Source organism: Periplaneta americana, chromosome 5 (genome assembly GCF_040183065.1).
Source record: "Periplaneta americana isolate PAMFEO1 chromosome 5, P.americana_PAMFEO1_priV1, whole genome shotgun sequence".
Taxonomy (NCBI): Eukaryota; Metazoa; Arthropoda; class Insecta; order Blattodea; family Blattidae; genus Periplaneta; species Periplaneta americana.
Window position 1 is genome coordinate 67580794 of NC_091121.1, and position 25544 is coordinate 67606337.

Genomic DNA, 25544 nt, shown 5'->3' on the forward strand with positions numbered 1-25544 from the left:
TGAAATCACTCACTACTGGTGTGTCACCTCTCGCCGCAATTCAGCTGTCGGTGTGATTCCTGACGCACATGACGTCATTCAAATTCGTTATCAGAGATCTGAAAAACCTTGTATATTAAGAGATTTAAAGAATAATTGTTATATTTTTTCATGCACATGATATTTCGAAGAGAATTTTTAATGTACCATTAATAATTTTTTATGAATTTTCTTAATTTTCATATGATGAAAATTAGTGACTGATGGTCTTTCAAAACAAATGGATTCATATGCACGTAGGGCTACCAGGGTGTTCGAAAATTAAGAATCAATAAAATATTACCAACTACCAAGAGTATGGAATTGGTTCGCGGTCTGCAGTCAGAGTAAAAAAAATTTGGGAAGCTGTACCGTTATGTTATTTTATGAGCTCTTATGGTTATTTGTCATGAGATATTTTTCGCAATACATGGAAGAATCCAGCTAGTTTATGAGTTATAACGGATTAATCAAGCACAATAAAGAGTTGTCTTAGTTTTTCAATGTCTTTCCCTTTCACTATAAAGGTTGCCCTCACGCTGCACAACGCATTCTTGAATTACTTTGATGTTTTAAGCAGAACTTGTTATACATTATCGTACGGTCTCGACCTGCGTCTGAGCGATTACGCTCCTTCTTCCATCACGAGTACAAGCAAACTCATTATGTTTCGTCAACAACTATGACCTGAAAGCAGTTTTGAAAAATGGACTACCTTTGTTGGCGGCAATTTTCTATGATGAAAACATTCATAACTCGTTACTGGAATGTGTCCAGGTGGTTACATAGGCTAATAATTAATTAGTGTATGAAACTTCTCGTTTCCGTCTGTCAATAAGTCTTATTTTCCTAACCGCCCCCGTATATGTGACGAAATTGGCTCAGGGATCACACTTTGAAGCCGATGATAACAATGGCGATAGTGCTAATTGTAATGGTGGTACCTATACAAAATACATTAGGTGCAATATGAAAGAAATTTAATTATATGGCAACATTACCGATAGTTCTATTTTGGAAAACAATGTTTGCAAACAGTTTAATTTATTTGCAATGCAGTGGACGAGTCTTCCATTATTTGTATTAGAAAGTGGCCGTGTTTTGCGGTGCAGATCTCATGAACTGTACTTGAACCTACAAATACAGCGTCCAATTATCCGCTACTGACTCTCGACTTTTTTATGTGTGCCACAGTCCACAACGACAGATGTCAGTGCAGTCTCAACAAGCGGCGTTTACATTACAGAACAATACGGTCCGACGGGCAGCATACACCAAATAATGAAGGTGCAATCGATCAAGAAGCTAAAAGCATGGAGTAATTAGTTTGGGTGTGCGATAACATACTAACTTCTTTGTTAATTTTTTCCGACCACGGAAAGTATCACTTCGTCCTTCACAATTCTCTATTAAACTTTACTTTATGTCCAATAACTCCTTGCAGTTTAATCCCATTTTAATCAATCGTTCTCCCTTTCTATTTATCTTCTCATTCCTTGTCTTTCTTCCTTCCTTCTATTTCTGTGTTTGTTACTTTACATTTTCCCCCTCCACTGATCCAATTCCTTTTATTCTACTTCTCTTTCTCCTATTAATTTATTTTTATTCTTTATTTTTCTTTCCATTTCTCGTTTATAACCGCTTCGTGTATTTCCATCTTCCAATCTTTATTTTCCTCTTTCTGTTCTTCATGCATTGCTTGTTTCTTAATTTTCGTAGTTTTCTCGGTTCTTTATTTCTTTGGAACTTTCTGCCATCTTTTTTATATTTACCTGTATTTCTTCAGTTCTTTAGCTCTTTTGGTCCTCTTTAGTCTCATGGCTCTTTCGGTCCATTATTTCTATGACGCTATCGGGCTTTCTTTATCTCCGTGACTCTTTGACTCTTTCTGGATCTAATGTTCCTAATTATGTCAGGTGAAGAATACAATGAGTGCAGTTCTGCGTTGTGCAATTTTCTCCATTCTCCTGTAACTTAAATCCTCTTAGTCATAAATACTTTCCTAAGCAACTTATTTTCAAACACCCTTAACTTCTGCACCTCTCTCAAAGTGAGAGCCCAAGTTTCACAACCATACAGAACAACCGGTAATATAACTGTTTTATAAATTCTAACTTTCATTTTTTTTTAAAGATTATATGCCAAAAACATCTCAACCGAATAATAATAGGCATTTCTCATATTTGTTCTGCGTTTAATTTCCTCCCGAATATGATTTATATTTGTTACTGATGCTCCAATGTATTTGAATTTTTCCATCTCTTCAAAAGAATAAATTTCCAATTTTTATATTTCCATTTTGTACAATGTTCTGGTCACAAGACAATCATATACTTTATCTTTTCGGGATTTACTTCCAAACCTATCTCTTTACTTGCTTCAAAGTAAAATTCCCGTGTTTTCCCTAATAGTTTGTGGATTTTTTCCTGACATATTTACGTCATCCGCATAGATAAGCAGCTGGTGTAACCCGTTCAATTCCAAACCCTCTCTGTTATCATGTACTTTTCTAATGGCATATTCTAGAGCAAAGTTGAATCCTATAGACCCAAAATCCCCTATATCCACTTTCACAAATTGAAGGATTTTGACAGTAATTGGTTCCAAATAGAGGGAATTTTCAACCTAACAGTGACTTTTAACAAACATTTTGCTTTAAATTTAGTAGCTTTTTGAATTGAAACTATATCAATCATTACAATTCATTCTTAGCTAGCAATATGTGGGCGTAAGTCAATTCTGAACAAAATAGTCTTTAGAGAGTTTTGAATCTCGAGGATTCACTTAAAAAGTAAAGGTGATAAAGACAACAAAACAGGTACCTATGCAAGTGAGTGTTGCATTCTGTTAATTGTTATATTCACGCAGTGCTTTCTAAACATTAAACCGTTGTAACATCTTCACATCCCTAAACAAGTATTAAAATATTGATTACTAACGAAAAACAAATGTGAGCAACGCCAAAATGACGCATTGGTCAGTTTTAATTTAAATGTGAGACTCGAAACAATCAGAATAGTTTAATCCGTGAAGATGAGGATGGCTATGACTATAATAATAACAATAACGATGGCAATCAGGATGCATATGAGAAAAATGATTATCAGAACAGATAAATGATATCGAAAAAAAAATAAATTAAAGCAATTAAGACGATGGTGATTCCTTTGAAGATGATTATTATGATGAAGATGGAAATGATAATGTTAACTGATATGATGAAGCTATGCCGGTGGTAGTAGTGGTGGTTATCGAATCTTGAGTATTTGTCAATGTAGAATTGTAGAGTATGATCACAGTCTATTATATACAGTCACGAAGCTCAATACGTAATAAATATGCATCCATAGATAGTTGCTAACCACTAGGATCGCTACTATAGCCTCATTACACACAAGTCTATTGTTCCTAGTACCCTCATAAACTCAAGCTACTGGAGCTAAATGACAGCTGTAAGCAGTATGGGATGAAGATAAATGAAAACAAGACGAAGACCATGGTCATAGGAAGAAAAATAAAGAAAGTAAATTTCCAAATTCTAAATTAATGAAATAGAGCAAGTGGACAGCTACAAAAACTATACTTGGTGTGTACTATAAGCAGTAAGTCAAAAGGAGGATAGCAATGGCATTGCAAGCTTTTAATAGAAAAATGAGCATCTTCTGCGGACCTCTGGAAAAAAGAACTACGGAAGAGACTAGTGAAGTGCTTCGTGTGGACTGTGGCATTGTATGGGGGCAGAAACATGGACATTAAAACGAAGTGAAGAGAAGCGACTGAAAACATTTGAAATATGGATATGGAGAAGAATGAAACTTATGAAGTGGACAGACAGAATAAGAAGTGAAGCTGTGTTGTGTGTTGGAATGAGTGGGTGAAGAAAGAATGTTGCTGAAACTGATCAGGAAGCGGAAAAAAATTGGTTGGGTCACTGGCTGAGAAGAAACTGCCTGCTGAATGATGCAATGGAAGGAATGGTGAACGGGAGAACATTTCGGGGCAGAAGAAGATATCAGATGATAGACGACATTAAGATATATGAATGATATGTGGAGATAATAATAATAATAATAATAATAATAATAATAATAATAATAATAATAATAATTCTTTATTTATACTGGCAGACTTAAGACCATAGGGCCTTCTCTTACACTCTACCAGGTCACAAAGTATACAAGCACTTAAAATTTAACAAAAAGTTAAAGAACAGAATACTAACATATTACAAAAAAATAATAATAATAATAATTGCATAATAAAATCGACACTAAACAACATGAAAATAATACAATAATAAAAAAAAGAAAGTAAAATACATTGGAATGCAGTAAAAGCAACTCATTTAGTACAAATGGTTAATATGGAAAACGTAAGGTAGAATATAACAAAATGGAATGTAATAAAATAACAATAAAAAAGAAAAGAAATACGAATATTAAATAAAATTCACAATAAAAAGCCTATGCTAATAAATTCATTGGCTGATAAAGAGGACAAAAAGGGGAAAGGAAGGAAAGAAATATATAGCCTATATTTTTACAAAACTATCGCAGAGAAAAGGGCTTATAACTGAAAGGAATCTGAATTGAAAAAGTGAAATAATTTTAGAGGAAGACAGAAAATAGGAAAGATTGGAGAAAGCTAGGTTTGTAGTGGAAGACCTACTCTTGAGCAGGACACTATGAATGAATAAATGATCATAAATAAGTTTAGTACAGTTGGTGAGTAGGTGTGTGGTTAATATTAAAAATTTTGCTATGGTTGTCATTTCTTATTAAAAATATTTGATTAATAAATGAAATCTGATATAATGTGAGAAGTCCTTACTGCCATTGATGTTGAAACTGTGTCCATGTTGTCATGTTATGAAAAATTACAGACGACTTTTGACGAGAGCTGTACGAAAGAATAGTTTAATGTGTGATACACGTGTTAAATTAAGCACACAATAAATGGCTGATTTTGAATAACGCTATTTGTTTGCGGTGCTGTTTAGTAGGATGGGAGAAGGGAATTAACAAGCAGGGGTTTACCCAACAAAATAATCTCATGTTGATAAAAGTACTCCGGAACACATTAGCTAATTTGAATTAAATTATTTACGCTACTTCTAACAAATGCAAACAAGCCCATAAGTTGAAGAGTGAAATGTTTTAATGGAAGTATGGTGCAAATATTAAAATATTCAGAAAACTGGATATTACAGCTATGTGGTTAGGAAAGTGGTGAACTAATAAATTCGCAAGAGTCAAGTCCACATTAAAGTAATTTGATTCTCTTACACTGAGGGGTTATAAACTTCCAAAAATTGTTTTAATCTCGCTTAATCAAGAAGCAGACAGCTCTCCCAGGAACGTTAATGAAATCAAGGGATTCGGCAGTGATTGCTGAGCTCTTCCTTTCCTTCCTCTTCCTATCACTTCAACTTCCCATCATTATCGTGCTATCGTCATCTTAATCTTGGTCTTGCATCGTAATCTCAGTAAGATAGCAAATATAATCTTATACTCCTATTTCTTCTCTACCTTATTTAGGTTTCTTTTCTACCACATCCATTTCTTTCCCACAGTTTCCTTCACACTACATTTCTCTATGCGTATTCTGAAGAAATATAACCGAAAGTCAAAAGAATTAGCGTACAAAACACTTGTTCGCCCAATTATGGAATATGGAGCAGTAGGTTGGGATCCGTACAGACAAAACCAAATCGATTCAATAGAAAAGGTTCAACGCATGGCAGCAAAATATGTCAAAATGGGGAAGGGACACGGTGAGGAGATAGTAAAAGATTTAGGGTGGGAACTTCTCAAGTCAAGGCGACGAAAAACCAGACTCACCGCATTGTTCAAGGCACAAATGGGACACAAAGCATGGACCGATATCAATGCTAGATTAGCAACACCATCATACTTAGGAAGGACTGATCATATCAGGAAGTTTAAATGTAGAAAACAAAGAACGGACGTGGCAAAATTTTCCTTTGTTAACCGCACACTAGTAGACTGGAACAGCTTACCTGCTGCAATCTTTCAGTGTGGTCCTCTTAAAATCAATACATTTAAGGAAAGGTTGAGAAGATTAGACTGAAAATTTAATTGGAGGTGCAGTGTAATTATTTAAGTTGTGTCATGTAATTAATTGAGTTGATATATAATTAATTAAGTTGATATGTAATTAATTAAGTTGATATGTAATTAAGTTCGTATGTAATTAATTAAGGTGATATGTAATTACTTAAATTGGTAATAGTTGGGTGAAACAGAAGTACTTATAAGTTAGATTTACTTTTGCTTATCGTATGCATTATTATAGAATAGTTTTTATTTACAGTCCTAGGTTTATTGCATCTACTATTTATAGATTTACGCTTATTTTATTTTATTTCATTTACGTTTATTTTATTTCATGTAATTGTAATTACTGCATGTTATATATCACTACCACCGGGTGTATACCCAATTGTAGTGTTAATAAATACATACATACATATTATTCACTATATTCTCCATGGTCCTTCTCTCTTAATAGTTATACTTTCATTTCATCATGCTCTTCTTCTCTATCCTCATTTTAATATTTTTAGTTTCTTCATCTAAATTCTACAAATTTGCACAGTATTCATCATTTTCATTTTTGTCTTTTCTGTCTTAATTCTCATTCTGAATATCCTTCCCAGCTTTGTCCATCTACGGCAAGGATGTCAAAGAGCCTCTATTACGTGCTCATAATACAAGCAAGACAAATCCAATAAGGTTCACTTTTTTCGCAAGATAAGGTACAATCATCGCTCTTAAGGAAATGTTGTGCGGGTTCTTTAAAGCACGCAGAGCAGGCGCGTTGACATCCCTGATCTACAGTAAATTTTCATTTCAGCTTGCTCTTCTTCTCTATCTTCATTTTAATATTCTTATTTTCTTCATCTAAATTCTACAGATTTGCACAGTATTCATCATTTTCATTTTTGTCTTTTCTGTCTTAATTCTCATTCTGAATATCCTTCCCAGCTTCGTCCATCTACAATAACTTTTCATTTCAGCTTGCTCTTCTTCTCTATCTTCATTTTAATATTCTTATTTTCTTCATCTATATTCTACAGAGTTGCACAGGATTCATCATTTTCATTTTGTCTTTTCTGTCTTAATTCTCATTCTGAATATCCTTCCCAGCTTCGTCCATCTACAGTAACTTTTCATTTCATCTTGCTCTTCTTCTCTATCTTCATTTTAATATTCTTATTTTCTTCATCTAAATTCTACAAATTTGCACAGTATTCATCATTTTCATTTTTGTCTTTTCTGTCTTAATTCTTATTCTGAATATCCTTCCCAGCTTCGTCCATCTACAGTAACTTTTCATTTCATCTTGCTCTTCTTCTCTATCTTCATTTTAATATTCTTATTTTCTTCATCTAAATTCTACAGATTTGCACAGTATTCATCATTCTCATTTTTGTCATTTCTGTCTTAATTCTCATTCTGAATATCCTTCCCAGCTTCGTCCATCTACAGTAACTTTTCATTTCATCTTGCTCTTCTTCTCTATCTTCATTATAATATTCTTATTTTCTTCATCTAAATTCTACAAATTTGCACAGTATTCATCATTCTCATTTTTGTCTTTTCTGTCTTAATTCTCATTCTGAATATCCGTCTCAGGTTCTACCCTCTACAATAAGTTTCCATTTCATCTTCACCTCCTATATTGCTACCATTTCTATCCACATTCCAATCGAGTTATTCATCATCTTATTTATGTCTATCTTTTATTTAACATCTGTTCCATTCCTCTCACCATATTCATCTTCATTTTATCCTTTTCTTTGACATTCTTGGATTCATTTACAATTTTACATGCTTGTTCGTTCTCATATTCAGTGTTCTTGTTCGTATTTTCATCCTCACTCTTTCATTAATTTTTCTCAATATTCTTACACTCATTAACATTTACATTATCATTTTTCTGCATCTCATTTTCACAGTAATCTTCGTAATTTTTTCTAATTCAGCGTCCACAATATTTTTTATTCTTATCATTACAATCATCACATACATCTTTCATTACATCTTCATTTTTTATATATTCTCCAATGTTCTTTCTACTGATACAGACTTCACTTTCAACTTTATTTTATTTAATTTTCATATCTTACCCCTATGCTTCTCAACAACACTATCTTTATTTTCTCTTCATTGTCATTGCCACCACCATCACTACCACTACCACCAACATCATCAACATGAATTGCATTTACATTATTCCCATAATAATTTATCATTGTGTACCTAATATTTTCAGAATCATTTTTATCATCTTGAACATGTTTTATATTTTTATCCTTACATCCTTCTCAATATTATTATTCTAATATTTCTCGTCGCCATTTCTTCACAATTTCCATAATAATTTCTGTCTTCAATCTTTCATTCCTCTCAACATTACCATTATGACACTTACCCTACTATCGTTGTTTCATCACATTCATTATGTTTATATATTCACCTTACATGACTTTCAGTAGGCTATCATTATTCTCATACTTATCGTTGTTTCGTCATTTCTTCAACATTACTTCTATATTTTTCCTTAATTCCTTTCAACATCGTTTATACCTTCTTCCTTACATTCCATTCAGTATCATTATTCTCATACTTATAATTATTTCACCACAATTTTCATCATATTCTTCAACATTTGTATCTTCATTCTTACATTTCTCTCAATGTCGTTATTTTCATAAAGGTAAAGGTATCCCCGTAACATGCCATGAAGACACTTGGGGGGCATGGAGGTAGAGCCCCATGCTTTCCATGACCTCGGCACTAGAATTAGGTGGTGTGGTCGGCACCACGCTCTGACCGCTTTTTACCCCCGGGAAAGACCCGGCTGAGTGAACCTCGGGGGCGTTCTGAAAGTTTGGCAACGAGAAAAGAATCCTGTTACCACCTGGGATCGAACCCCGGACCTTCCAGTCCGTAGTCAGCTGCTCTACCAACTGAGCTACCCGGCCGTATCGCTATTTAATCACCATCATTTTCAATATTATTTCCATCTACACTGTTACACCTCTTTCAATATCGTTATTATCATATTTATCATTGTTATTTCATCATCTTCATTCTATCATCCCTTTCAATCTTTACCATCGTTATTTCACCATCTTCTCCAACATCATTTCTATCTTCATTCTAGTCCCCTCTCAATGTCATTATTCTCGTACTTATTATTGCTATTCAGGATCATCTTCAAATCATTTCTATCTTCATTCTTACATCACTTCCAATATCATTATTCTCACACTTAACATCGTCTTCAACATCATTTCTGTTTCGATTGTTGCATCCCTCTCAACGTCGTTGATCTCATACTTATTTCCAATATCATCTTCAACATCATTTTATACTCATTCTTACATCCCTCTCAATATCATTATTCGCATTATGACAAAGCAAATTTTAACATGGATTAATATTTTCGTGGAAATAAAATTCCATATAAGTTAGTCTCCAAATGTGACTAGATTGTAGAAGCTTCTCAGTTGATCTCGTGACAAAAAATCAATCATTAATCAATAATGCCTTGTGGCTAGCTGTGTATTTGTCTAGAGAATCGGGTCGTGTAAATACAGTGACCAATACCGCTCACAACTCCGCCAAATCGGCCGGCCAGAGGTTCTCAACTACTTTGTAAACAAAGTCCTATATCTCCACTTTCCCGTCCTGATCCTCTTCGGTAGAGGAAAGAGCAAATGGCGGAAAACAACATTAAGGTGACTCGGGGTAGGGGTGATGGAGGAGCAAAAACAGAGCCCCGGAAAAGAGAAGGCGGAGAACAGAGACACGGCGAGGCTGAGAGGATGTCTGCGAGAATCCATATTGCGAGCCTCGTTGATGACATTGTGCAGCGCCTCCCTCTATCATATCCATAATATGTGGGACAGAGGCAAATCACGTTACGGCTTCTCAAAAGAGAAAATAGATCTAATCATATTTCACCTTTTCGCTGTATGTAAGTAGTGTAGTTTTCGACGAGCTTTTGAGATGTTATATTGGGGCTGGCAGACGAGCCTCTTTCAAGTTGGTTCTTAGAGTCACTCGATCTGCATGCTCACTTGTTTGATGGTTTCCTCCATATATGATTAAATGATTATGTTTCAATCTCAAAGACAAATTTTAGTTTGGTTTCTGATATTAAAAATGAGTTTCGCCTTGTTTACTTGGCCTACATGTCCAATAACTGGGTAATATTGCATCTTTCGACGTTTTAAAATAAAGGTTACTTAAATTAAGCGTTTTGGCGCTGAATTATAAAACACATATTATAAAATTCACAATTAAGCTTTGGTAAAGGCTTTCTAATGTCATTCTATAGGCCTACTTATTTATGGTGTAGTTTTTTTAAGTTTGGCAATATAATACTACTACTACTACTACTACTACTACTACTACTACTACTACTACTACCACCACTACTACTACTACTACTACTACTACTACTAATAATAATAATAATAATTTTTCTTCCTTTCACGGATAAGGCCATTTGACCTGGTCCGGCCTCAATTCCATCTTTGACTAGGTCATCCAAGATCTCTTCGTCCTGTAGGTCTATAAAAGAACATATTTCTTTTTTAACGGGGACATTGAATCAAAGTGAAATTTTAATGGCAAGCAGAGTCATTATTTCATGCCTCCATGTTAATTTTATTATATCAGTGCACTCCATTTAAACCAGTTCCTTATGTCTTCAATTCTGATCTTATCAAGTTTTGTGTATCCTAATAACGACCTAAAAAATTTCATTTCTATTACTTGAATATGTCTATGGTCTTTTTATCTCATAGTGCAGCTTTCACAACTGTAACAGAGCTGGAACGCCGATCAGCTAATAACATTTTAATTGTGTATTTACATACTTTGTTTTTAATGTCCTTCTTATAATGCCACACATTGTCCTATATCTATTTAGCTTATTTTATATGTCTGTATACCAATTAAAAGCGATATCGTACCCCAGATTGTTTAAATTTTGTACTTGTTCCAGGCTTTTAATTTATAAAGTTACTTTACCTCGCACTGGGCGCTTACCTCGGAATGCCATGAACTTAGACTTTAAAGACGAAATTCTTAAAAATTATATTCTTTCCCTATTTGCTAAACATGTGAATTACCTTCTGTAGTTTATCTTCTGAGTTCTGTATCATAACCAAATCATCTGCATAAGCTGATATATTAAAAAAATATTTATTTTCAATTTTAGAACCTACTACATTCAGATATTGACTACTTTCAAAAGCCGATTGTCAAAAATACTGCTTTTCGTCTCTAGAATATTATTTTTTCTTAAAATATAACTTTTTTGTAATATGATTTTTATTTTTAATATAGTCCTATCAGTTTCTATTATGATATATTTCTGATACAAATTATGTTATTTAGCACTTAATTGTAATTGTTTAATCCTTGGAATTAGTACATGCAACTATTATTATTATTATTATTATTATTATTACTACTACTACTATTATTATTCCACTGGTTTATGTGTTGCTGTTATTTTTTCTATGTATTTTTATACTGGTTGAGTGGAAGAGAAAGCCTTATGGATCTAACTCTGCCAGTAAAATAAATGTATTAAGTAAATGAACTAATGATTTAAATAATTGTAGGAAATATCATCTTAGTATCATTCTTAGTACCATAATACATTATAAACAGTCTATGAGGTCTAGTTTTGAATCATGGATAGAACGTCAACTGCAACACAAACAAGATTCAAGTCTTCCCTGATAGCTGTGGAACGCGTCAAATATGACGTCACATCAAAATATCCTATAAAAGTTAACCTTATTTTTGTACGCCCTGGGCCAGAATACGGCCCCTACTGATGACCTAGGTGACAGCAACTAAAATGAAAATATTAGAAACGCATTGACTTCAGCTCATCAGTTCCTGATCCTACGTTCTTATTAATGCCGTTCTCGACTACGAAATAGTGAATATAGCGATATAATGATGATAACAATACTGTTGTAACAAAAAGGAAACACAACAAAGTAAAGATAGCAACTAACTTGGTAACATTCACAAAACTATTAAAGAGTCACGCTGCAAAAATATCAACACAATTGAAGGGTTCAGAACCATAGTGGGCCAAGTGCCATTTACTAAAACCGTAGAAAACAAGGGTTAAAATGAAGTTATTACCATAATTCAATGGAAACATATAACAAGTAATATAAAGTATACACATTGAAACTAAATGATATGTTAAACTATAGTATTCATTTAACTTTAACCCATGCTTTCTCCGTTTAATAAGTGGCGCTTGGCCCACTATGGCTCTGAACCCTTCAATTGTCACGTGATGATATTGACATTTCAATTCCAAGCCAAGCTGCAATTTATAAATAAACTTTCAGAGAGGCTATTAAGTTAAAAGAGAAGATTATTAAAAATTTAGATACAAACATTGTAGGCCTACTAATATATGCGAACAGTTAGTAGACTTACAAACCGTGCCTACGAATCGGTAAAAATTGATACAAATCTTTTCTGTATGCGGGAATTTAAATTTAAATTATGGTTTATTTAACGACGCTCGCAACTGCAGAGGTTATATCAGCGTCGCCGGTGTGTCGGAATTTTGTCCCGCAGGAGTTCTTTTACATGCCAATAAATCTACTGACATGAGCCTGTTGCAATTAAACACACTTAAATGCTATCGACCTGGGCCGGGATCGAACCCGCAACCTCTAGCATAGAAGGTCAGCACTATATCAACTACGCTATGAAGGCCGACGGAATAGGTGTCTAAAAATAAACCGACAAAATTTTATAGAATGTTCTACAATTTAAAAAAGCACATACACACACAAAAACCAAAAGGTTTCAATGTTCTAACTGAAATAGTTCTTGAGATATCAAATACACATGATTTGTGATTAGGTAGTGTTTAGTGTCCGACATTTTAAGCGACAATATGAATGTCTGCAGAGATTGACAAAATTACAGAGCTCTTGAACGACGGCTGGTGTGGGGAATCGAACCCTAGAGCTTTATATGACTAAACCATCACGTTACTATTGGCCAATTCGGTGGTTTCATTGTGTTGCCAATGGAAATTACATTCTCTATTTGAAGTAATTATTTGTGGCCAGCGCACAAAATCCAATTCAACGTGGCTAGTAACTGCCTCTGGTATGGGATGGTTTGTTACGTACAATACATTGAACAGTTAAAAAAGAAAATGTTATGTATAAATGTAAGTGTACTAGGCTAGAAATTGATCGAGACCGGTTACTGTTCCCGGAAAGTTATATAAAGTTTTTCTCTCCAAGAGCTTGTGTTTTTCTTTTATATTGGCTCAAGAGATGTTTCTGTGCTATGCTGATCAATCCAAATAACGCAGAACTTTAAATATACAACAATTCATTATGTGGGTTGATTCAAGTCATTACTACACTTTTGAAAGCTCTAGAACATTTTAAGCTGTGCCTCTACGCCACTGATGTCAACTGATGCCCATAGGAGCAAGCGCGCGCTTTAGAACCCAGGAGAGTCTGAGCGCTTTACAGCGGAAAGGAAAGAGACAGACGAAAATGGTAGTATATGCCGCTTGGTCGAGCTATATACAGGGATGGCCAGCATTGATTCAATGGATAAAGGGAAGAGAACTTACTAAAACTGTATCCATGTAAATTTTTAGATTTGTCTGAGAAGTATAAGTGCATTATAAGAATGTGAGTTTTAATTTTAATGTTCATTTTTCACGAGTTTGCTTTTTTATTCAAAAGGAATATTTTCTCAACTCTTTACAGAAAAGCGAAATTTTCAGATATGTTTGTTTAGTAGCCTTACAGGTACTAAAAACAAAGTTTTCGTAAATCTAATATATTGTAAATACGTATTACTGAAGATAGTGTATTAAAATGTTTGAAAATATTCGCATGAAAAATGTTTGTACTGTTATATCACAAACAAAAGATGTGTGCCTAACTTATGTGTTGGTAAAACGTCAGCTCTATAGCTTCAGTAGATTTCGAGATAATTTAATATTCTGATAACAGAAAGTTGCGCAACAATATCACCTAAAAGCATAATGCGATAAGAGTTTTATTATGTAATATTAGTTACAGTTAAAACATATACCTAGACATCTTTGCTTTGTACTATAATATTGTTTTGATTACTTTTATAAGGCTAAAGATACCATCAATATCAATTTCAACTTATCATGTCATATTCAGTATCTTTCTTTGGGTTAACACTTTCTTTATGAATGATGTGTTTAATTCACTTAGTACAGTATAGTTGTAGTTATTATGAATTTGTGTGAATATTCCTTCTTTACTCTTTATTATGTTATTAACGTTTAAAACACAACTGCAATATTAGGCTAAGAGATAGGTGTTAGTACTTTTGTTTTACAGACAATCTAGAAAATAACAGAAAGAAGTCATATAAAAATAACGACATAAAATTTCACGTTCCGTTTGGAGTTTGTGCACCACTGTTTTCTTAATCCAACAGGCTGCTTATTCCTCCTAGCATACCTAGAGCTTAATGCCCGCGCACGACTTCAAGGTCAGAAAAATGCGCTTGCTTTGACATCACCGCTCTACGCCATGCTGACTGGTAATCAGACACTACTTGTGAATGTATAGCGTTGGTTAAAATCCGATGAAACTAAATGACACACAACTTGAAACCATGACAGTTATGTGGGTTTCTCTGTGTTTCTACGCCATAATGACCGCCAGTAAGGAAGGCACATTATTTGTTCAGTTCCATATCGTATTGTAAACGGATATGTTCAAAGAGAGAATAATTTTATTAGTATCAATCTCACCAAGGAACCCCGTCATTAATATGCTTTTGTTGCCACTGAATTATGTTTCTAGTGTTTGAGAAGTCTTGAAATAAGTCTGTATGAAGATTTTCTCGACCACACTCACTATATGGATATACGGTTTGACTCTCTACGAAACGGAGTTACCACGTCGCACAGTGTGTAAAATCGCAAATCTAAATGGACAAAATTAATTACTTCTCTGGATTTCATCGAATTCTTATGAAACTTAGTACGGATCTCATAGGTAGCACATATTTTTTGTGTACCAACTCTAATTGCGTTTGAGTAAGAGGAATTACTCCTTAATAAGGGATGGTTTTAGACAAAATTAATAACGTTTCTGGATTTCATCGGATTCTTATGAAACTTAGTACGGATCTCATAGGTAGCACATATTTTTTTTTGTGTACCAACTCTAATTGCGTTTGAGTAAGAAGAACTACCCCTTTATAGAGGATTATTTTAGACATAATTAATAACTTCTCTCCTAACAGAGTTTTATGAAAATTGTACGGAAATTACAGGCAGCATATAACATGTTTTGTGTACAACTATAGTTACGGTTCCATAAGACGAATTACCCGTTTATAGGGGTGAATTTATACAAAATTAACTCCTCCCCTACTTAATAGATTTTTATGAAACTTTGTACACGAGTTACAGGTAGCATATATATTTTTTTGTGTACAAACTCTGATACATCTGTATGCTATCTGTAGGCCTAATTGTTGTACAAAGTTTCATAATTATACATTATATGGGAGCAAAGTTATTACTTTTGTCTAAATTCACTACTATAAACAGGCAGTTCCTCTTACAGAAACATAATTAGACTTCGTAGACAAAAACTATATGCTACTTCTAACTTCTGTGCAAGTTTCATAGAAACTTGTTAGACAGGAGGGAAGTTATTGATTTTGTCTAAATGCACCTATTATAAAGGGGTAGTTTTTCTTGTGCAAACGAATCAGAGTTTGTACACAAAAATATATGCCACATGTAAGGCTGTACAGTTTTATAAAAATCTGTTAGAATGCAGAGAAGTTATTAATTTTGTTCAACTACTATATTTACGTTCTGATCCACGGTGAGTTTGTTAAAGTTAGATAAAAATATGCCCAATGTATTTTTAACCTGATGTTCGATGTCATGTGAATAATTTTGCAGGCCTAAACACTCACACAGTGATTAAAGACTTCCTTATTCCATTATTCTTTTCTGCTGTTAAACCAAACGTGAAACAGCTGTCACCGCGTTACAGTATGCCCCACCACTGAAAAAAAAAATTAATTACTGAAAAATGCGCAAGAACGCGCAAACTTTAAAACAAGGAATCGACACACTAAATGATGCTGTATTAAATGGTAAAAGAATTGTTGTAACCAGACATGACCGCCTATACCAAAACTCACATTATATTTGGAGAACTTTAAAAACAATATATTTTTCAATTGTAATATTTAAACCGTACTATAAGAAAAACATACTTCGCAAAATTGAAATTGAAGTTAAATTAGTAAGAAGGTACCTATCTGAAGAGACTACATGTCTCACAACACAATAAATCACTAACAATTGGCACTTAATTCACCCACATAGTAAGCCTCTCTCTATACGACTGAACCGGAGCCAGATGTGTCAGAAAGTAATCGTTGTTCATACCCTTCTAAATATAACTTGCTGCTGATAAAATAGTAAAAGTTATTTCTTACAGCATTCCTCAAATGTTAATGAACACGAATTCATATTCACCTATGCCTAACTTAACAAGTCAAAATTTGATTTTTGTCCACCTAGATTGGAAAAATTTCACACTGTGCGTCGTCGGAATTCCACATCACTGACGGCGAACAAGCCTATACAGGGTGGAAGTGAAATAATCTTGCATATTGAAAGGGACGATATGGTACATTTAAAATATTAGAAAATCTATATTAACTTTTGTGACTAAATGCACAGTTAATTGGAAAACTGAATTGGAAGTTTCAGCAATTTGGCAACATCGCCACTAATACACTGCTCTTTCTTCTCGTAATACAGACGTAATAGATCAACGAACTCAGATCCTTCTGCCTTAGAAAACTATCTCCGATCTCCCTTTCTGGCTATAATGTTGCAAGCTGGTTGCAGCGGTCAGTGGCTTCAAATTAGTGGTCTTTAAATTAAATTTACACGAAAACCGTCCACACTATTGAAACAAGCCAGATGTATAAATTATTCTTTATTAGATTTTCTATCGATATGGACAAAAATCAGAATTCTACTCGCAATAGTTACCGAATAAGCATTTGAGGAATTTTTTTTTCTGAGAAAACTATGGACTTTTCACCAATATGGTATTGCAATTTTTTGTTACATATAACATGAGCTATTCGCTCTGACAATCTGTAGGGTTTCTTCACTTTCACTCTGTATACCACAATGGGGTTTCGAACTCACGACCACGGCTTCCGCGGAGCATGAAAACTGATCCTTGGCCATTGCGTAAACCGCAGCTGGCTGATCATCAATATAAGTGGATTAAATACAATTTACATTTTTTCATACACTAATTAGCCCACCATTCACGTACGGCTTCCCATTTCAGATTATGCCATTTAATTCCATTGTCTCCGCGATTCTATACATTTTGTTCTGAGGTTTAATGTTCTTTCAAATATGATGCGTAATATTAAAACCTTTTGTTGCTTTGTGCAGTCCATAGGCCTGTCAAAATATTTACAATGTTTCAGTGATTTTATTCAAGGGTTTCATAATTAAATATGGCAATTTTTGACATTCAACACAATAATTGTAAACTAAACCGCCAGAGGGCCCCTAATTCATGGGCAGATACCACATTAATATAAACTGCTGCAGGATAGCTTTGCTTTTTAAAGCTACAATTAGAAACAAGTACTTTTATAAATAATAATAGCCAATTATTTCCGAAAATAAAACTGAACAAAAAAATATACACAAGTTACGTCCTTCCCAATGATTGTGTACGCCTGTACAATGCAGAGACGTAGTGTATGATATCCTCTGTTTCAACAAGAGATTAAGAACTCAGGAACAGATATAAACTAAGCACTTCATAGGAATCTACGTAAAGGTTATTATTCTTATGTTCCTACAGAATAAATCTGTTATGGTAACAATTAATATTAAAGGCGAAAAATTCGCTCCGGCGCCAGGGATCGAACCCGGGTCCTTGGTGCTACGTACCAAGCGCTCTCACCATTGAGCTACGCCGAAGTCCAAACCACCACAGCACCGGATCGAACCCCTCTCCTCCAGTGTTTTTTTCCTTTGTGGCCTGACTCCTAGTTGGGTGTATAATATGTTGACATTTTATATTAAGTCAATTGCCATTATACAGGGACATCATTTTTATTGTACCTGAGTTTTTGAATGTACTTCACTTCCACCCCTCTACTAGTAAACTCCAAGCGTCCTCAACACAGAACCAAGGCCGCGTATCCAGTAATGAGTTAGTGAGTATAGTGCGTTCGAGAAAAATGTTCACGTTTTCCAGTGACGAAAGAGCTTTCAATATTGAATCATATTTTCGCACAGATACTGTCGTCCATTTGCTTACGTCGCATTCCGATTTCCCCCACCTGCTTCTGTTCGCCCCTATGTAAAGTCTAGTAGCTGGGCTGTCTTAGCTCTTTTCTGAAAACATTAATTTCTGTTAGGAATTGGATGTTTACGTAATATTATACAGTTATTTAAAATAACTTAAATAAAAGGGCCTCATTAAGTAATTAACTGTCACGTGATTTCCCCCCCCCCCCACTTGCTACGACCCTGCGACAAAACCACTTGAACGGACAGTAGATAGCATTTGTGAGTAATTTTATCTTTTCGGATCGGGCAGAAGTGAAGATTGAATTTACAGTACGTAAGGTACTCTTTTATAGAATAGGTATAGAATTATTTCAACATGAGTTACTCGTACGAAGGACGAACCTGGTAATTGGAATTAGTCTATAGTGCGATAATATGCACAAAAGAATTGAAGCCTGTATCGAAATGAACGGCCACCATTTTAAAAAAATGTGTTTAAATGTCCATATTATGATATTTTTCAATTTAACTTCATTCTCTATAGTGTACGCTAATGTGCTGTAACAGTACAATATACACTGCATAATTATTACGTCCGAATGGATAGCTCAATTCGTGAGTAAAAACACAAAGTATTAATACAGTAGACTACTGTATTTTGATTAAACAAATACCTAATGAAAATTATCAAACTCAAAATTGCGATATTTCCTAGTTTACGTATATGGATGAACTATTTTTCTTCCCTCCTATACCTAGTAAAGTGATTTGTATTTTACGCCAGTATCATCGAACTCCAGTCTTTGAAGGGGGAGCAAACGGTGTTTCCGGTTCTACACCTTTAATCCAAAGATATAGCCAGGTTGATATTAAAAATGTTAATAAAAATAAAATGATGTCCCTGTACAAGGAGCGCACTCAGTTGAGTGACTTGGTGGCCGGATTCCACAGTAATATGGACAGTAATCTGTACAGTAATATGCAAAGAGCTTCTATCACAATAGTTTATATAAGATGGGGTTGTCACCTATGCAACTTTTCCTCTGCATTTGTAAATACGAGTATTTAGAAAAAAAAAAAGGCCTTGCTGACATAGTTTTGAAATCGCAGGATTTCCCGCACTTATACTTTCTGAAATGACATTTTGACTAGCAAGAAATGAAGATGAATATTTCTACAAAAGGCTAAGAAACGAGGTTTTTGGGATGAAAACGTCAATAAAAATTACTGTACAAATTCCAACAGATTCTTGTAATTCCTTAAAAAATGTTAAATGCATGTGTCTGCACACATATCTATCAGAAGTTTCATGGTCCTGTGCAAATAAACGTAAGTTTGTTAGTGTATGACTTACACTAAAATGATTAAATTAGAAATGTGAAATAAAGTAGGCCTACATTTTCATTTGTTTGACAGATAACTTAGCTTAAAAACCTATTCATTTGCAGTGAGAATCAACTTTAAAAGATAAAACCACGGCTGGCTTTTAATAACAGACTTTGTCGTCTTGAATTTCTTCACAAACGCCGCACTAATAGATGGTATTAAGACCGCAGAATCTTTGCCACGATCTGTAGCGGTTATTCCATCCGTCCTGATGTCTCGAGTAGGAAAAAGGTGTTGAAGATGAAGAAGGATGCTTGAAGAGAATGCGAAACCTCAAGTCGACTTACATTGAAGCCTCACTGGGCACAAGGCGGTTGTGGTGACACCTGGCGACAAAACCGCACTCCACCCTTCCTCCCCCACCTCCGCCAGGCTAATTATCACAGTAATAACCGCGCAGAGCTCGATCTTACTGCCACCTAGCAGGAAGTTGCTGCGGAAATTGAAGGGCGTGCCGTGTGCTCGAGCAGGGGCGCGGGACCGGGGCGACCGCCCGCCCGTACTGCACTCCGATCTCTCTTTTATTACTTCTGTCAGACCAGAAACATTTTATAGAGTTTGCTTGTGTTGTTTCATGCATACAAAGGGTCTGAAGCGTGTTGGTTTCGGATTTCGAGTGTTCATTGTTTTATACCTGAGCCCGGCTAACGTGATTGGAGGCTTTTCAACTTCAATTTCCCTTCACACAGACTACTTTCTCTTCTTCTTACTTTCCTCTTTGCTTTCAACTTTGTTTCTGTGTCACTTCTTAATTTAGTCTTACTTCTCCTGTTGCGCATATTTTGCTCTCTCCTCTTCTTTCTTCTAATAATCCTATTTTTTTTTTCAATCTTATTTATGTATTCTTAGCCGTTATCTTCTCTATGTTCACTATATTTATTCATTTAAGGATATATCGAAGTAAAGTTTCAATTTTCTAAACTAGTAATGATAGAATTCTGAAATTTTGTACAGTTATTGTATCTTATAAATCATACCTGCATGAACAGCGCTCAACGAGCGTACGCGCTCCTTCAGAGCGGGAGAGACGTGTTTACCGCTCGCCGAAACAGACAGAGAGGAAGATACGTCAGAATGACATAGACTTGATATAGGTAGAGGAGAGGGAAACGACCACTCAGTTATCTAGGGGAGTGCAGTGTGTAGGCCTATTCTCAGTAACTGTTTCACGTTGTTTACCTACTGCTACAGTACAGTATGGAGGAATCTAAAAGACGGAACATAACATTTAACATTTAACGATTTACAGCTCGGACTTATTGATCTTCAATGTGACCTAAGGGCTAAAGATCCTTTGAATAATACTACTAGCCTGGTTGAGTTTTACAAGACTAAACATTAGCAATAATATCCACGACTACACAGGCTGGCTGTGAAAATTATTGCTATGTTTGGCTCAATATTTATATTTGTGTTTTCTATAATCAACTTTAATAAAGGCAGACATCGAACATCTATACCTGATGTTTCATTAAGATCAGTAGGCTACTGTTCCTTTCAGCTGCCAACAGCATAAAACCTTGTTTTCATGTACTGCTAAATAAAAATATAACAAAATGATATCGTACATTTAAGTAGCTATAGAATTTCTATTATTTCTGTAAAATAAATATTTCTTTATTAATTAACAATAGTCCAAGATAGTTTTGCAAACACTGAACGGGAATTAATTTCATAAATACTCGTAATAGTAGTTCCTTTTGTGTATATTTTGTAAGAGATCACCCCTTCTTCCAGTCCACCCTTATACAGAGTGTAGCTAATATTTGCATTCCGCTCATGAGCTGTGAGCCGGCTCAGAGAGCGCAAACCTTGTGCAGGCCTGTTATAAATAGTGCGTATGTCAAATTTCATCTAATTTGGTTCAAGGATATGTAAATTATTCATATTTTTGTAAAAAGAGATTATTTAAAAAAATCACTGTTATTCGTCTAAATGTTAAAAATAAAATATCAGAGAAAAATGTTATCATATTCAAACTTTCCCAAAATAAAACTCACTATCCAGAGTTTTCATTTAAGACGTTCTTCCAAGAATATTGCCCGTATTTGATTTCGATTCACGACATCGTCATCTTTGGAAAGAAAAACTTCTGCAGATATTAAGTCTTTTGTTTTTACTCTTATTTAACGGCGTTGTATACAGGCTGTTCAGAAAAAAAAGTATCCAATATTTTAGGAGGTGCTAGTATGCATCAAAACAAGAAAAACATGTCTAATAAACATGGGTCCTACAACACATACTTTCTGAGATCTGAACACTTGTTCAAAGGAGGTGCTCAATGTGACGTCCATTCATGCCAATGCATTCCTCTGTCTTTCCGCGTAAGGCATCACGCATTCTTTCAAGTTGATAACCCCAAAAATCTAGGGGATTTAGATCTGAGGAACGAGCAGGCCAAGATGTGGGGCCTCCCCAATCAATACAGCGATCCTGAAATATCAGCGTCAGGTGTTCACGCTCATTGCGGAAAAAATGTGCTGGTGTGCCATCGTGCATGAACCACATCTGTAGTCTTCGCTGACATGGCACATACGCCAGTAAGGTAGGCAATACATTAATTAGAAAATACTGATAACGAGCCCCAGTTAATCTCTGGTGGTTGCACGTATGGCTCTTAATCTATCGCCAAGAACGCCTAGCCATACGTTGATTGAGAATCGGTGCTGATGCCTTGTTTCTTCAAGTGCATGGGAATTTTGATCTGCCCACACATGCTGATTACGAAAATTCACAACACCATCTCTGCTGAACCCCGCGCATATCCGCAACCAAACTTTTCTTTTCAGTATTCCCTGCGACGTATCAGTATTCCATGCCAGGACTGTCAACTACGGTATGATAATCTAGTAGCCTGCTGTATTGTAGGGCAGAAAAATGCATTGCCATAAATGGACGTCACATTCAGCTCCTCCTATGAACAAGTGTTCAGATCTCAGAAAGTATGTGTTGTAGGACCCATGTTTATTAGACTTTTTTTCTTGTTTTGATGCATACTATCACCTCCTAAAGTATTGGATACTTTTTTTTAACATCCTGTATACTATGAGGTTTCTGATATTTGTGGAATTAGTACTAGCGAGATGATATTTAGCTAGATGATTCCAAGCATTTACCATGCCATTACCTGACATTCGCCTTATAGTTGGGTAAACCTTAGTAAAACTCAACCCATGACTGGAGGCAGTCACAAATCAGTAAGTGAAAGCGCTACCGCTTCAGTTATGTCAGTGGTTCATCAATTTTTGTAACATCATTTTATTACCATTGTATTGCTTCTGGATAATCTCTATTGTTTGCAATGGTTCTGAATCGGAAACAATAGGTGCAAGAGAAACGAACAATAAACGAAAAGATAGGCGACGCTCGTCTTCGCAAGGGATCGCATAGCAGTGACGAAAACTAATGTGAATTTCAAAGCCTCCTGACCACTGTACTCAGTGAGTCACTGTTCAACTGTAGGAAATTCAAAAATTTTCAAAAGGAAATGAAGGACAGAAATGGTGATCGTCTATTACATTAAAAGATAGTCTTGGAAACGGTTGATCTTATATTCCATTTTGTTGCCAATTGTGTTCTCTTGAGTTATCGGAGAAGATCGGATTAAATAGTCAGAGGAATACTGAATGTCGATTGAGAAGGCATATGTGCGTGTCTTGAAGAAATAGAAGTACGCTATTCTTTACTGAAAAATCTGTCAAATCATGTTCAATTTGTATAGGGGAGACTCGGCTAATTCCGCAATATTAAGAAGTAAATCTATCATATTTTTTATCAAAATGTTTATTGAAAAATATCATCAAGGTATGTAGACATGGACGAAACATTTCATTACCAAATGAGATAAAGAGACCTATTAAAATGCAAGTATATTTAGTTGTACATACATTACAGTTGAAAAAGAACTCGGGTAATTCCGCAACAATTCGGATAAATCCGCAATAGGACTTGGCCAATTCCGCAGTCGTAAATAATTATGAAATACATCATGAAAATAACATAAAAGAAACAATTTATATGTAACAATGCTCACTTTCTTCACAGCTGTGTAGCAAAACACGAAAAACAGCCAACTTTCGATATTTCACTGTATTGCCGACAGAGGTGTCGACCAATGTCCTTGATTTTTTCTATAGCACTGCAGAGGACATGCCTCCTGTTGACAGCCTCTCAAACTTACGTTCACGCTATTGTAAAGCCGCAGTAAAATCATATATGCACTACTGCGGAATTACCCGTACTGCGAAATTAGCAGAGTTTCCTCTAATTGTTCTTAAAAACCATGAACAGAAAAATTACCTTCATATACAGTAAATATGTTATCGTGAAGGGCAAAAATATTGTAGACCTACTACATTTATGGCCAAATAATAGGTAACTCTTTTTATCTATGAATTTAAAAATCCAGCGTATTTCTTCTAGGAAGTTATGAAGCCACTGTCACAGGTAAGCTCAACGAACTATCTTTAGTAGGAATTGAAGGTAATTTATTTCGCGAATAAAAGTTGATTTCTTTTTACCAAAGCCTGAACTATAATCTTCTGAAAAGAACCTCGCTTCAGAACCCTATTTTTAAGCTTCCTATATATCCCAGCGTTCATTTCAGGATTGAAATGAAGAACATTTTCCTCAACAAAGCTTTCAATATAAGCAAACATCGACATTTCCTTTTTGGAGGTCATGAAAACACAAAAGCCGAGAACAAAAACATTAATTTTTACCGCAATTTTTAGAACTGAGAAATTTACAGCGGACCTAATTGCATATCAATTTGCAATTTTTACAAATTTAAAGGCGTACAGTCACACAACTTCCGCGTACCACAGTTTTAGAACCCCTGTTCTATGATACAAAGTTTGCGCACACTGTATCACTTCATACAATGAATATAATTTTATTCTGCTATGTTGTGCATAAGAATTGGAAAGTTACTCAGGTTCATATGTGCAGGACGCATAATGGGATTTAATTAATTATTGTATTGGACGGATGAGAGGAGCACCTTCGAGTGTAGGCCACCACGCATGAAATATCGATTACATCTGTCACATGCAAATGAGATGCCTTTGTTTGGTAAGGCAGGTAGCCACATATTGCGCATACATATTAATTGTGTATTAGTGTGGGCAAGAACAGTCAGCGAGACAAAATACTGCACTGAGCCGAGGGATCAAGTGCCACGTGTAGCCGGGCGAACGCAGGTTCAAGCACAGCTGCAGGCACCATATTCGTTATTAATTAGGGCGCTAATGTCCGGGTCCAATTAATATGGAATTCAACTCCTTGACGCCCGATTCCATAACGTGAAATTCGAGATACTGGTTCAAAATTATTTACAGTTCTCTGAAGAACTAAGGCTGAAAGTATCAGTGTGTGATAAGGGCTCATGACTCATGATAAAACATGTGTCCACTCGTAAATTAATTATTATTCATTAAAATAATATTTTCCTCTTCTTCTTCCCTTCAAGTATTAGCCCAAATGGCCTGTTACGATCTCACAGTTGAATTTTCAATCCAGCGCTTCTTTGGACGACCGAGAGATCTCTTCCCGTTTGGACGATAGTGGAGCATGACTTTTGGAATTCTATCTCTATGCATGCGATGTAGATGATTTTATCCAGTTGTTCTGATAATGTTTTACGTGATTAATTACAGGTTCTAGTTGTAATTCTTCCATTATATCTTCATTGCGTTTGTGATCCCATTTCGTATATCCCGCTGTATATCTCATAA

The 25544-nt window shown here is 35.1% G+C and overlaps 1 protein-coding gene across 1 annotated transcript in view; it reads left to right on the plus strand.

The window, feature by feature from the left end:
- The window catches only part of LOC138700421 (uncharacterized), a 928427-nt gene that overhangs the window by 437612 nt on the left and 465271 nt on the right, over window positions 1-25544 (plus strand). The window lies entirely within an intron of this gene.